The following is a 16494-nucleotide window of genomic DNA, read 5'->3' as shown; positions in this document are numbered from 1 at the left end:
TATCTTAAATTTACATTAGTTAAAATCATAAAACTTATGTTTTCTTTGTCAGTAGAAGAAACAATTGAAAATTGAAAACATAAAAAAATATATTATGTACAAATAAAAAATTAGCCACCGTATATTGATATATAAATATATGTATTTTGTAGTTCATTTTTAATATGCATTCTATAAGAATGACTCATTTACTCTAATATAGGCTCAAAGTCATGATTTACTTCAGAACAGAACTTTATTGTACGAATCGGATTTAGCTTTCATGTCCTCCGATTATTCAGTATCCGAACTCAAGTTCAATCTAAGTTATATACTTACTTATCCTATTTATATACTTGCTGACTTTTGTATTGAAATTCCTATGATATATATGATAGTAAAATATTATAAAATTATTTGACAATATCTTAAATTTACATTAGTTAAAATCATAAAACTTACGTTTTCTTTGTCAGTAGGAGAAAACAATTGAAAATTAAAAAACATAAAAAAAATATAATGTATATATGAAAAATGGTGAATTTTATTCAATTCCCTACGAAATAATATGTAAGTTACTTTTTATGATATATAGTTGAGTTATTTTGTAATTTATTATTTGAGATGAGTAATAATATAATTTCTTAAAATATCAGAATTCCCATTAATTGAAGCACTTTTTCACTCTTCCATTCTTTCTTTATCACGTAGCTTGAGTCCTTCCAAACATGGTCGCCGACGTCGTGATGAAAAGCGTCGACTTCATCATCATCTACTACCCTCTCACGCAATTTTTCTTTCTTCAGTGCATCATTCCTTAATGATGTCGTTAAATTTCCATCGTCCGTAACTTTGCCGTCTTTTCCAATACAACCAGCACAACCAGCGTCGACATCATCGCTATCTTCTGTCCTCACTCAATCCCTCTTTCTGTTGTGGATCACTCATTGGAAGAATGGATCATCTCCAGTTTTTTCAACACTTGAGAAAATAAAGTGTGATCTCTCACCTTTAATTCTATAAGTGGGATTAAAAATAAATATGAGAGAGAGTAATTAATAAAGGGTTAGATTTAACACTAGACACCATCCAATTTTTTTTCATTGGAGAGGGTCCACTCCCCTCTTTACCAACATAATTAATGTTAGTTTGGTTCTTAATTTTTTCATTAAAAATAAAAAAAAAAAGTAAAAAACATATCTTTATTTAATTACACGATAAAACATATATTCATATGTAAAATATAATATAATAAAATAAATCTATTCAAAGTATTTAAAAGTATAATTAAAATTAGAAACATACAAATATAATAATAAAATTTGAATAAAATGATACATAAATTATCATACATAAATTATCATACATATGAATATATCTTTTATCATACATAAATTATTTAAAAAATGAATAAATTGTTAAAATTAATAACAAAAGTTTAAAATGATAAAATTTTACTTTTTTACAAGTTTTTTTATAGTATTTTTATTCTTTTAATTTTTAATTTATTCGTACTTTATTATTTAATTAATGATTAAATAAATTATTTTCATTTTTTATATTTTAAAGAAGAGACCAATATCACAGTTTAAAAATAATATAAAAATGATATTTTAAATAAAAAATAGTTAATATTAACATTTTTAAATAAAAAAATAAATTGTATAGATATTTAAGAGATAAATATGAAATGTCAATGAATTATATTTCAAATGGCATAGTCTTCCATGCTCACTGAGAGGTCACGGGTTCGAGTTTCCCTATCTTTGATAAAAATAAATAAATAAATATGAAATACACGCCTAAAACAGACAAAAATAATTCTCTATTTACCAAGAGTACTCCCATTTTGTCTATTTTATTTATTTTAGACATGTATTTCATATTTATCTCTTAAATATTTATACAATTTATTCTTGTATTTAAAAAGTTTAATATTAAATATTTTTTATTTAAAATATCATTTTTATATTATTTTTCTATTATATTAGTCTCTTTTTTAAGATAATACAAAAAATATTTTTTCATAAAAATAATTTGTTTAATCATTAATTAAATAATAAACTACTAATAAATTAAAAATTAAAAGAATAAAAACACTATAAAAATACAGTAAGAAAGATAGATTTTATCATTTTAAATTTATGTTATTAATTTTAATAATATATTTATTTTTTAAATAATTTATGTATGATAACAAAAATATGTATATTTGTTTAGACTTTATAGTACAAATTTTATTATTATATTTGTATGTTTATAATTTTAATTATACTTTTAGGTATTTTGAATAGATTTATTTTATTATATTATATTTTACATATGAATATATGTTCTATCATGTAATTAAATAAAGATATGTTTTTTAATGAAAAAATTTATTAACCAAACTAACCATTAATTATGTTGAAAATGAGTGATTCACAGCAGAAAGAGGGAGGGACAGTTTGGCGCTGGCTATACTTGTAACACCCTAATTACCCAAAGCCTTACCTCATGCCGTAAAGCAAAGGTTAATCAAAGGTTACAATAGTTCTAAGGCTTAAATATATATATATATATATATATATATATATATATATAAAGGAATAATAATTCTAGAAATCCGACGAAGAAATAAGCACAAAACAGAATTACAAAAACGCAAAACGTTCACACGAAACTACAAACTTAAGACACAAGATAACGAGATATAAGTATATAAGAGGATATAATAGTCATAAAGAACTATCCTCAACTCGCGGAGTTTAGGTCGACTAGTGCTATATAGACATACAGAGTTTTGAGAGTTAAAACAGCATATACAGAATATTTCTCTCAAAGTAAGCCTCTAAGGCAATTATAAATAAAAAAGTGAGAGAACTAATTCTAAATAACCAAGACTCCAAAACATAACAAAGGTCCTCCGCTCTGTCACCATCAAGTAACTCATCGAGGTAGGTTGCGATCTGCATCTGAAAAACAACAACAAAGTATACAATGAGAACCAAAGGTTCTCAATATGGTAACAGTACCCAATAATGTAAGATATAAGACTCCGATACGCCAGAGGCAATCATAGAGCTTCATATCAATCATGAGATTCAAGCTTAAAACATAAGTAAAATTAAAACCATAATAAAATAAGGGAATCTAACTTAGTGGATTTCTAATCTAGCAATTTTTCACTGTTCCACAGTCTTCCTAAAATTCTCATTTGCCTTCTTCCAATTCACAATTAATCCACACAAGGTATTGTATCACCATTTTCAACATTGATTAATATCAATAAGCTTCACAACTATTATCAATACTCGAAATCATGAATTTCAACCTCTATTTCAACAATCAACAAAAACTTCAAAGTTCAACACTATAATTCATCAAAATCAGCAACACCATCATACATTATCAAATTCAACAATTTCCAACAATCAATCCAATCCTATTCAAAAGTCCACTAGTCTAAGTATCCAGAAATATTATATTATTACATAGAAGAAACCGAAGTCATACTTTAATCGATTCCCAATATTTGCTATACACCAAATATGTATCTATACCAAGTCTCCAATCACCAACAATTAATCCAAAGCTCCAACAATTCACAATTCAAGTTAGACATACATAATTTATTATAAATCAATACCTAAGGTTCATCAAATTCACAAATTTATAAGGTAAAGAGTTTCCCTACCTTCTCCGATAGTGTTTGGCTTACAAACCACCAATAGTCCAACCTTAGACACCACCTAATCAATCAAAACACAAAAATTCACTCAAAATAAACACCACATTTTCAAATTTCTTAGGGTTGCAGAGAGGAGAGAAAATTTTGAAAACTTACCAACACAAGTTGGATGAAACTAACGGGCTCGAGAAGAGTTTCGCGTAGCCATAAACAACACACAAATCGGAGCTCTGTAGCTCAAGTTATGGCCACCGAAAATTGTATGTGAATAGTAACCCTCTCTTTTCACTTGCAGCTGTGTTTGTGTTGTTTTGGTAGAGTGAATGAGCTGAATGCTCATTAAAGAGGGGTTTTATATGTTGGACTTGGGCCTAATTTGGACCCGGTCCAACCTATTAGTGTTTTTGGCCCATTTGGTCCAATTTTGGGTCAAACCTTTAAAATTAGTGTCCGGTTTTTAATTCTAAATATTTTCCTAAGATTTTCTACTATTTTTATTATTCTTGCATAGTACTGGACAAACTTAAGCCGGTACTGCCGGTTAATTTACCAGTTCGCATTTTTATGCGGTTTTTCGCAAAAATTACATTTTCTAACTCAGAAAAATCTGTTGAGCCCAAAAATTATATCTAATTTTATAATTCATATTATAAATTTTTAGATCTTATTTTAGATAATTAATTTAATTAAACGGTTAATTAATCACGGTTCTTCCAATACTGGAAAAGACGACGAAGTTACGAGTGATAGGAATTCAACGACATCATCAAGGGATGATGCACAGAAGAAAGAGAGATTGCGTAAAGAAGGACCGAAGTTACGTAATGAAGAAAGAATGGAGGAGTGAAAATGTGCTTCAATTAACAGGAGTGGAGTTTTGATATTTTGAAAAATTATACCATTACCCATTTCAAATAATAAATTACAAAATAATTCAACTATGATTAAGATAATGACTAATTAAATTGTGATACGTTATAAAGGATAACTTACATGTTATTTTAAGGGGTGTTGAATAGAATTCACCATAAAAAATTAGTCACTGTGTATTGATGTATAAATATATGTATTTTATAGTTATCGTAAAACTTATGTTTTCTTTGTCAGTAGGAGAAAATAATTGAAAATTTAAAATATAAAAAATAAAATAAAATATGACTTATTTAATATCTGATTTTTTTTAAGTTAGGAATCAAACTCGAATCCAAAACTTTTAGATGAGAATAGAAAGACTATGTCGTTTGGATTATAACTCATTGGCTTTAATAACTAATTTTTGTATACATATAACATAGTTAATATATATATATATATTCTCTACAAAAACTCGACATAAACATAAACTAATGGTGAGTCATAATCCAAGCACGAATAACAACCGAGAAGAATGAATTATTCCATCTGTTTAATTGGACTGGACGCATTAATGACATATATGTATTACGAAAACAAAAAGGTGGTAATATGTATATTTTTGCATTCATCCGATATACAACAAAAGATGGAGCTCTGAAGGTTATAGTAGAAATGAATCCTATGAGGTTGAGAAGAAAGATTGTGTACGTGGAAGAAGCGACGTATAGACGAACAACTGAGACAAAGGTCTGGAAGACAACACAGAAAGGATGTGATAGTCAGAACAAGACAAATTCTCAACCTCAAGAAGGAGATAACCAAAAGTAGGTAGAGAAACTAACAAGGCACAAAAAAGAACCAAACTCGCATGAAAATGGGTGGACAAAGAAAGTGAAAGTATCAGTGGTGAAAGAGAATATGGACTGGCTACAGAGAAGTCTGGTTGGCGGTACAACGAAGGCAATCGATTTTAGTTCCTTGAAGAAGATGATTGGAAAAAACCTGCCTCAAGTTGTCCAAGTACGGAAACTGGAAGCATATAAAGCACTTTTGACCTTTGATTTTGTATTGAATGCAGAAGAAGCATATACGTTTAAAATGCATAGTCTCTTATAATTCTTCCATAGTATATGGAGATGGGATGAGACGGAGCGAGGTGAAACTCAAAAAGTATGGTTAGAATGCTATGGAATTCCATTACATGGGTGATCAGCAAATACCTTTAGTATGTTAGGAGGCCAATGGAAAAAAGTAGTCGATTGTAACAAAGTGACAGAATCGTGCATGTCATTTAGTATTGGACAAGTATAAATTGATAGGGGTGGCAAAGCGGGTCGCCCCGCCCCAACCCGCCCCACCTAGGCCCGCCCCATAAACGAGGTGGACCGACCCGTCCCGCTAATTAAAATGGGTTCAAAATGCTAGCTCGCCCCACTTTATGGTGGATTTGCGGGTTGGCGGGTTGGCAGGCTAACCCACTTGACTCTTTTTTTTTCAAAAATAAAATTCATTAAAATTAACTAAAAAATAATAATTAAAAAATTAAATACAAATAAAAAATAGTTAAATTATAATATAATTTTTTTACTATATTTTTAATTTTTAACTTCAATAAAATTGTTCAAAATAATATTTGTCAATATTCTTTATTTTAAAAAATAAATCACATAATTTGAGCATATATACGAAATTGTAAAATAAAATAAATAACTAAAAGAAGAATAAAAACAAAAAATGAAAAAAATGTTTAAAAATTCTATAATTATTAATTTTATAATAATAATCACTCTTTTATTTAGTAAAAAAAATAAAAAATAAAAATCTTCGACCCGACGGACCGGCCCGCCCCGCCCTGCCAAAACCTGCCAATTTGGCGGTGCGGGTTTGGCGAATTTTTTAAATTTGGTGGGCTCAAAATTCTAGCCCAACCCGCCTTTTTTTAGCGGATTTAGCGGATCGATCCGACGGGCTCGACCCGTTTTGCCATCCCTATAAATTGATACTTGTATTATGGATATGATTAATGAATGGGTTCATATCACAATAAATATCAGTGGATTCGATGTGCTAGTTGTAAAACCCGGTTAATTAACGGCTAATTAACCCATAAATGAGAATTTATTCTAGAAAGCCTAAAATGTGATTTTTATGGCTAAATATGATAGAGGAGATTGAGACGAGAGTTTTGGTACCAATTTTATAGAATTCGGACCAATATTGGACCGAACGGGCCAAACCGGGCCAATTGGACCCAAAGTGGGCCCTTGGCCCAACATAACTTAACCAAAACCCTAGTTTTCAGCACTCTCTCTCCTCATTTGTTACACACACAAGCTGAAATTAGAGAGAAAGGGAGGAAGAACACTCTCTCAAGTTCTCTCCTTTAGTTGATCTTCAAACCACCATAACTTTTGATCTAGAGCTCCGATTGCCGCCCCGTTTGCGGCCACGCGTTCACCGCGGAGAGCTCTACAAAACCCATACAACCAATCTTGAGGTAAGCCACGTGTTGCTGTTCGAAATCTCAGCCCTTATTTTCGAGTTTCATGGGTGAAATGTTGAGATTTTGGGTTCTTTGATGTTATAGGACCCAACTCTCTTGAAGGAGAAGGTTAATCTTGTCTCCTTGGACCTTGGGTGTGGTAAGATTCTCAACCCTAGTGTGATTTGTGATTTTATGATGTTTGGGTTTTGAGATGTTGTGTATGGGTATGATGGTTGTGGCTTAGGTTGTGTGTGTATGGATATTGGAGCTTGATTGGTGATTTTGAAAAGTTTGGAAAGGGCTTGGTAGTGAAAAATCTGTTCTTGGAGGTGTTGAGGCCTTGAGAGCTTGTGGATAGGTGGTTTGGAAGTGCTCCGGTGGAGCTTGGGAAAATCGGCTAAGGTATGGTTTCGGTTTCCTGTATCTAATATGTAATGTGGTAGGAAATACTTAGGCTAGAGGCCCTAAGATAGGCATTGAATGGTTGATGTTGATTAATGATTGAGATATATGATGTGGTCATATATGTGATGATGATTAATGACGCCTTGATGGTATGATGTATGAGAAATATGCATGTTGTGATATATGCTTGATGATTGGTTATAGTTGAATTGTGGGTTGGACCATGTTGATGGTGAGTATGATATTGATTGTGTACAATAATGATTTATTGGAATTGGTGTTGTTGAGAATTGGCATGAGTAAGAGTATATGATATGTCAATATATTTGAGTTGAGCCACTTGGGTGAAGTGGGTTAGCATGATGAGATAGTGATTTTGTATATTGTGGTAAAGTGTCAATGTGTGAGTTGAGGAGGCTTGATGTTGAAATTGATGTATTTTGATTGATTTCAAAGGAAAGGGATGAAAATGGCATGTTTTGATTGATTTTGAAAAGAGTTGGAAATGGCTTGTTTTGAAAATGGCACTTTGTGGTTTTTATGAAAAATATGGTTTTGGGGCATACTTTGGTGGGACATAACTTGGACTACGGATCTCTGTTTTGTACCAAATCTATTTAGAAATGAAATTGGATCCGGGATGTCCATGCCGTTCGAAGAACGGGTGAAAAACGATTTAAAATGAGAAAGTTATGTCCGTTGGAAGATTGGGGTTTAAATTGGTAAATTCTGCAGCTTTTAACTTAGAAAATTTTTAGCAGAATGACCCCTTGCGCATGGGCGCACTTGGCGCGTGCGCGCCGTTCTTCCGGAAAATGCCATCCACGCGTGAGCGTGATGTGCGCGGGCGCGCCGATGGTGCTGCACCCAATGCCCAGCCATTTTCCAGAGAGTTATGCCAGAACTGTGCCAGTGTTGTGCCTGGGGCACGAGAACACCCACGCGTACGCGTGGTTGACGCTTACGCGTCGATTGGCAAATGTTTAATCCACGCGTTAGCGTGCATAACGCTTGCGCGTCGATGAAGCTTTGAGGCCATTCACGCGTGCGCGTGGAGTGCGCGTACGCGTGGACCTGTTTTCATCCCAAAGTTGATTTTTGAGTTTTAAAAGCCAAATTTCATACTTCTAAGCCTCCGATCTCACCACTTATATCTTAAATCATTATGATAAGCCTAGCTATGAGAGAAGGAGCTAGTGGATGTGGTAACTTGCGAGTGAAGCAAGGGAAAATGAATAATCAATGAGGATCATTGATGATTATGTGAGATGTGGAGGATGGTGGTGGAAGTGCTTGTTATGCCATTGGCCGAAGGGCTGTAATTGTTTATGAATTGGCTGGTTCTGGATTGAACCGTGAGCCGGAATAGCTGTGTATGCTATGAATATTGGCTGGTTCTGGATTGAACCGTGAGCCGGAATAGCTGTGTATGCTATGAATATTGGCTGGTTATGGATTTAACCGTGAGCCGGATGGCTGATATGGATGTTGATCCATGGATGAGAATTCATGCATGTTTATGCTGAATTATTGATGATTGTGATTTGCACTTCCACTATCGGAGATACGAGTTTCCCTGGGTAGTAGCAGTGGCTAGCCACCACGTGCTCTAGGTTGAGACTTGATACTCTGTTGACCCTATGTCGTAAGTGTGGCCGGGCACTGTGAAAGTCCCGGATGAGCTCGCCCCCGAAATATTCACCAGTGAGGGTGATGGATATAGATCATGATTATGATCAAGTTTATGATGAGTATAACTCGAGTTGGGGATGCATGACAGAGGGACAGTCCAATGGTTAGCTACCAGGACTTGTCGGGTTGGCTCTATAACCGACAGATGATATCATCAGCCACTAGGGACAGGCATTCATCATATGCATATTATGTGAATTGTTTGAGATTGCCTATTTGACTGCATAATACTTGCTAATTGTCTAAATGCCTTAACTGTTCCTATTTGCATATTCTTTGTTTGATATAACTGTGTTTGCTACTTTATACTCCTGCTGGTGGTTGGGAGGTCTGAAGGAATTGGAAAGGGAAGTATTAGTTAGACTGAAGTATCTTTAGTCAGATGCCCTTTATGGTTTAGTTTGTTTATAAGCTTTGATATTATTTTGGAGGAAGTTCTAGGATTGCCTTCGGCTTTCCTCCATTATTATGTATTATATATGTGGAAGTGCATGCTGGGGACCTCTGGTTCTCACCCATGCGGATTTTGTGGTTTTCAGATGCAGGACATGAGGTTTCCTGCTGAGGCATGCTGGAGACTTCTAGATTTGCGAAGATCCTTTGTTCTCGGGGTTATGTTTTGGTTTATATGTTTTGCTTAGATACCTTTATCTCCATTAAATAATACAAACTGTGATGACTCCTCTTATGGGAGATTTTGGAGAATAGGTTTTATGTATTTGTGTCCCTTTGGGTTTCCTTGGGGTTTTCCTTATTTTTATCATATGTATATATTGCTATGCTCGGACCGGTTATCTTCGCAGCCGGATCTTGAGTCTTGATATTCCTGTTTTTGACACTCCTTTGTATATATATAATCACGCGTTGGTTATCCTTGTTCGTTACGTTGTCGATCGGAGTGTTGCGCTTTCGAGTTGCGATTTTTGTTTACCCATTTTTTCTACAAAGGCTCCTAGTTATAATCAATTATTCATACTACTATACGTACTAAACTTTTATTTTTGAGGTCGTAATACCTTGCCATCTTTGAATTATGACTTAAGCATAAGACTCTGTATGGTAGGGTGTTACACTAGTGAAAGAATTGGGACGGAAGACTTTTGGATTGAATTGTTATGAAGAAGCTAATGAAAAAAGTGACTATAGCTGTGAACAACGAAGAACAGTTGCGAAAAAAGAGTGTGTGGGTACGAGCTTAAGGAGTGCATGGACTACAAAATTGGTAATTTTCAACGACCAGGCAACCGATGTGGTGATGAGGGAGCTGAGAAAAGACAGAGAAGATAAGGGCATATTGATAATACCTGAAATTATTTTGAATGAGTAGATTAATGATCATTGAAAACAAAATCAGGTAAAAATGGTAACATATCAACCAATTTATGAAGGAATTGAAGGGAGAGCGGATTATGTGGGATGTGATTATATTAATTATGAAGTTGATATTGAAAATACAGCTACATACATTTATGAAGGTAATTTTAATGGGTTGGAAAAGAGGGTTAAAAGGAATAAGAAAAAGAAGGTTCTTTGTAGGCTTGGTGCTAGGCCCAATAATTCAAGGGTGTCCAAAAAAGATAGGAAATGATCATTGGACCCAGTTTTCTCAATCAACTGGTTCGGTGATGTTGGGTTGGGTCTAGAATATGGGTAAAGCTTGATGAAAATGGAGCACAATTTTCACTATAGGGATGGGCATGCTGCAGAAGGGTCTATGACAAGTGTGTAGGAAGTTGCATCTGCGAAACTTGCTCTGGAAACCGGCACGGAGATGACCGAGAGAGATCGAATTGGTGTTGAAGGAGGGAAGCTAAAGGCTGGCCACGACAGAGGAGGCTCAACGTGGCAAGGGAGATGCGCAACCCTGACGCCACCTATGTTAGGTCGTGAGATCGAGAAAGAGTTGGTGGCGGAGACCCAAGCTGCTACTCTCCCAGCGGTGACATTGAATGGAGAAACTAGTGGGTTGGGTATGTATGTTGATGATGATGGTGCGGAAGACGTTGATGAAGGAATGAGTGATAAGAATGACATTATGAATGATAGTGGCATGTGTTTCGGCACAAAGGGATAGAGGGAGCTATCGGAACACGACGAAAAAGTAGTTGGGAAGAGGGTTGCTAATGATGGTGGTTCGGACAAGAATGAAGGAAGTAAGGAAAACAGAAATGGTATTTTGGAGGAACAGATGCTTGAAAATAGAAAAATTTAGGACCTCGCGTTGGAATCACGTGCAATTTTATACAATGAAAAAGATGATATTATGGCTATTCTCTAAGCACAGAATGAAAAAATTGCTTAGAAAAGAAGATTGGCAAAATGGAAAGAGAAAGCAAGACGCTGTAGGCCCAAAAATAAAAATAAGATGTGTAATAATTTATTAAAATAATGTTGTTCTTGGGATGTTAGGGGGTTAATAGGTGATGAAAATTGAGCATGGTAAAAAACTTCAAGAAAAAAATTTAAATTGAATATGTTAGGCTTGTTTGAGACTAAGTGGTAGATAGTGACGAAGTTTGATATAATAAGAATTCAGGGGAGTGATGTTGCAGGATGAGAATATGTTAAGTTGGAGGGTGCCTCAAGTGGTTTACTGTTAATTTGGGATGAAATAATGTTTAAAATGAGTCGCTGTCACAAAGGAGAGCTTTGGTTGTGTGTTGAAGAGTCTTATGAAAATTAATTTCAATTATATTTTTTTTGGTGTTTGAGGCTCATACAAGAGAAGAGAAATTTGCTGTGTGGGAGAAATTGAATTATATTGCATGTTAGTCTCTATACGAGACTTCAACAAGATTGTACAAGTGGAGGGGAGAAAGGATGCTATCAGATTACAGAATTTTAGTAAGAATTGAATACAAAAAGATATGCAATTGGTGACTTTCGCTTAGCGATTTTGCAATCACATTGAGAAAATTTTAGTAAGATTGGAGTGATTGGAAATGTTTTCACTGATATCAAATTAGGTGTACAAAATCTGGAGTACACTATAAGAAAGAGAAGCACAAAAAAATTGATGAATTTTTTTGTAATTTTTTTTCTTTTTTAACTTTTCTATTTATTTGTTGTTGTTCTTCTTTCACTTATTATGTTGAGCTCTCTTGTTAAAAAGTAAAAAAAAAAAAAAAAACCGAGTATTACTAAGGCATGCAATGGGAGTGGAAATGCAAACTCGTGATTGAGTTGGATCTTTGATCCTTGGTGGTTATTTAGAGATGAAGATATAAAGAAAAGCTACACAGGAATCTCTGTTCATGCCCCTACTTTGTAGCTGAAAAGCATTATAGTGGTGATCAAGAAGATGTCATAGTGAATTGGCGACCACATGAGAAAAGGAAGTGCAGGGCAGAGGCAGTGATACTTTTGTTCAACTATTAGTGGAATTCAGAAAGTACAAGTCTTGAATAATAAATACTTAAACAAATTATAGAATGGCTCCGTTTTTATTTGTTTAATAGAAAAAATATAGGTCAAATTATTAAGTCAAATAATGCCAACCCAAATTGGTGCATATCCGAACAAACTTGATCATACAATCCACTTACAATTTTTTTGTTTAGGTCAAGCTGGATGAGTTGGTTTAACCGTCTACTTCTACTCTTAAAATAACTTGACTTTAAATATATTTTTTTATAGTTATATAAGAAAATACTAAACTAGTTCCAAAAATGAGGATGAGGAAAAAAATATACATATAAATACTAACAGCAACAAAATAAAAGCAAACCAAAAAAAAAAAAAACCTTAAACGAAATACCCTAACACACCTACCTCACCTCCAAAATAGCTATTAGTTGCTATTCTGGAAAATATTTGATTATATTGCCAAAATTATTCCTTATTATCATGAAATCCTAACATCTTTAGTCCATTTAATTACGCAAAGCTATATTTTTTGGCTAATTTTTTAATAATAAAAAAATTGTGTATAATCCAATATTATAGTTAATTAATATATTTTTTATATTATTTTTTTATGCTTTAAATAACAAATTGGACCTTAAATTTGAGTGTGAGATTGTTATAATGCATAAATTAAATAGTTCAATTTGTAATAAAATAAAATTTTTTGGGATAAGTATTTTTATCGTCCTCAAGGTCTGGAGTCAAAAATAAAAATAATATTAAAAAAAAACCCCACCCCACCCCACTCTCAGCCTCTTCGGTCTCTCCCCTCCTTCACCCCCAAAATTTTACCTTCCTCCTAATTTCAGATCTAACCAAACTCTCAGCCCCTGACCCTCCTTTCCAAGTTTCAACTTCCTTCTTTCTCATTCTTTTGGATCGTCAGTGAGGGGGTCTTCCATGAGGGAATCGTCGGTGGTGGGAGATCCGGTGACGCCTCCGCCTCCGATGGCAGGGAAGAAGGCGGCGCCGGTGGCGGAGGAGGATGACGCAAGGAGTAAGAATGGGGAGATGATGGAGATGAAGATGGTGGTGTGGCATAAGGACTTGAAGGAGATCATGGAAGCCATTAAAGAGAGCTTTGACAAAGGGGGGTGGCTTTGCTCGACGGTGACGGTGGTGGATCTCAGTGGCGGCAACGGCGTTTCTCGGCGGCAGAGGCGCGACGGTGGCTGAGCACGGGTTTCCTCTCACTCTCCTCTGCTCCCGAGCTCTCTCTCTCTCTCTCTCCTCAGATCTCGCTTGCTCTCTTTCTCCTCTGGCTCTCTCTTCCTCCAGCGACCACCACGGCCACGGCGCACTCAACGGCGGCAGCAGTTCGGCGATGGCCCAACAACGATGACGACGAATCCCTTGCAGCAACAGACGCAATAGTGAACAGCTCCTCCTCTAATTCGCGCTCTCTCCTCTCCATTTCGGGCTCGATAACGGTGGCAGTTTTGCGGCGGATCTTGGTGGAGGGAAGGGAAGCCGCACCGCCACCCTGCCGCCTGTGATCCACCACTGTTCATCCTCCTCGCCCTCACCGCCTCCTCTTCTTCTTCTTTGAACTGGATTTTTGTTGTAGAATTTCTAAATTTTTTTGTGAAGAGTTCTGATTTTTTAAGGTAGGGGGTGGTGGATTCTGGTGTTGATGATGATAGTGGGAGTGGTGGTGGTTCTAGGCTCAAAGAAGTTCATCAAGGCAGTAGCCGCAGAAGGCAAGGTGGAGTCAAGAACAATCAGAAGCGAGAATATACAGAACATCCTGAACAAACTTAATGGAAGCAGCTACGAACGCTTTCTTCAAATACTTGTCCATTGCAAGAATAAGCCCCAGGGACACAATCAAATGGAAGAGCCCAACTACCTGATCATTGATTGTTGGGAATAATACACCATTTCCCTTTGAGAAAATACCTTTCACAGAGAAATAAAATAGACACAATCACAACACAAGAATTTAACGTGGAAACTCCAATTACTGGAGAAAAAACTACGGCCGTTGCCAGAGAATATCACTATGTGAAAATTGTTACAACACATAGACTTCTTTCTCTCTAACACCGGCACCCCAGTACACCCACACTCTCAAAGCAAATATTTAACTACACCTCACAACACTCTCTAATCAAAAGGTATAAAGGAAAAGAAACGTCAGATACAAGCTTTAAGTGTTTCCGACTGGTGCAAAAAATATGGAGAACTTAGCCTCATATTTATAGCCTAGGCCACTCACTCCATTTGCTATTCTAAGCAATGTGGGACTAATTCAACCAAATCCTAACAATCTCCACCTTGATTGAAATAGTTACACATCTTCAGCTTCCATTGTCAACACCGACAATTCTTTGTTGCCATTGTCTATACTGACAATCATAGTTCAGAGAACTATCATACTCCACCATAAAAGTATACTCACTTGGAATTAGACCACTTCAAGCATTTTGCCTTGGTACAGATTGAAACCTTGCTGAAAATTCATGGTGCAACTTCCAAATTGGCTTTTTCTGGAAGTTCTTTAGCCATCGACATAACTCCGCCACACACCTTGCATCTCAACGCCAACCAATGTTCGTGTGCAATTGTGGACCCGATTGCCACAACTTATCCTTATCCATGCCAGTGCGACAATACCATGAGGATACTTCTTGTTTAACGCCTTGTGCAAACCTGATTGTATCAACACATCCTTGACTTGTATTTGCCACAAGCCAAAATTGATTCTTCCATCAAATTTCTCTATTTCAAGCTTCACAGCACTTGAATATCCTGACATTGTTGTAACCGTATACTGGAATAGTATAACTCAACTGTAGACCATGCACTAGGAAGGGTCCCCAGGAAAGAGAGGTTGGTCACAATGGACACACTTAAATACCAAGTCTTTCCTTAGGCAGAACCTTTCCAAACTGCACTCTCACAGTGTCACACTGCCTTCCAGCAACAACAACAGCAACCAAAGATCAACCTCAAGCTACAGGACAAAATTCTTTTCTGATGTGGAATGTCAGACTAGGCTGCAACTAATAAATTCCACCGAACCGAAGCTCTGATACCACTTGTTGGGAATAATATACCATTCTCCTTTGAGAAAATACCTTTCACAGAGAAATAAAATAGACACAATCACAACACAATAATTTAACGTGGAAATTCCAATTACTGGAGAAAAAACCACGGCCGTTGCCAAATGACAACAAGAGAATATCACTATGTGAAAATTGTTACAACACATAGACTTCTTTCTCTCTAACACCGGCACCCCAGTACACCCACACTCTCAAAGCAAATATTTAACTACACCTCACAATACTCTCTAATCAAAAGGTATAGAGGAAAAGAAAAGTCAGATACAAGCTTTAAGTGTTTCCAACTGGTGCAAAAAATATGGAGAACTTAGCCTCATATTTATAGCCTAGGCCACCCACTCCATTTGCTATCCTAAGCAATGCGGGACTAATTCAACAAAATCCTAACATTGATCAACAACAAAATAAGGAATGATTGCCTCTTTCCTGTTTGTAGTGGTTCAAATAAAAATGAGAAGCTGGTTTAACCTGGGGGCATGTTGGAGGCAGGGGCAGCGGCGGGTTGGACGCAGGGGGTGAGGGGGTGGGATTTACGGTGAGGGGTGAGGAGGAGAGACGAAGAGATGTTGGTGTGGGTGGGATGGAGTTTTATTTTTTTAATATTATTTTTATTAATAGTTAAGGGTAATTTGATCCAAAAAAATAGAAAAGGACGATTTTATAATGTTTTGTAACGTTAAGGATGATTTTAATAAGAAAAAAAGGTCGAGAACGATTTTGATTTCGACCCCAGACCTTGGGGACGAAAAAAGTACTTATCCCAATTTTTTTTTATGTAAAACAAATTAAAGGTCCAATTTACATGTTTAAAAAAAAATTAACGCTAAAATACAAATCTGACCCTCAAATTTATATATTTTAAAAACTAAAAAAAAATCTGACCCTCAAGATTTGTAAGTTTTTAAAAATTAAAAAATAAAAATCACAAATTT

This window comes from Arachis hypogaea, chromosome 5, assembly GCF_003086295.3.
Source record: "Arachis hypogaea cultivar Tifrunner chromosome 5, arahy.Tifrunner.gnm2.J5K5, whole genome shotgun sequence".
NCBI lineage: Eukaryota > Viridiplantae > Streptophyta > Magnoliopsida > Fabales > Fabaceae > Arachis > Arachis hypogaea.
The sequence above is the reverse complement of the archived record's forward strand: the minus strand, read 5'-3'. Positions refer to the sequence as shown.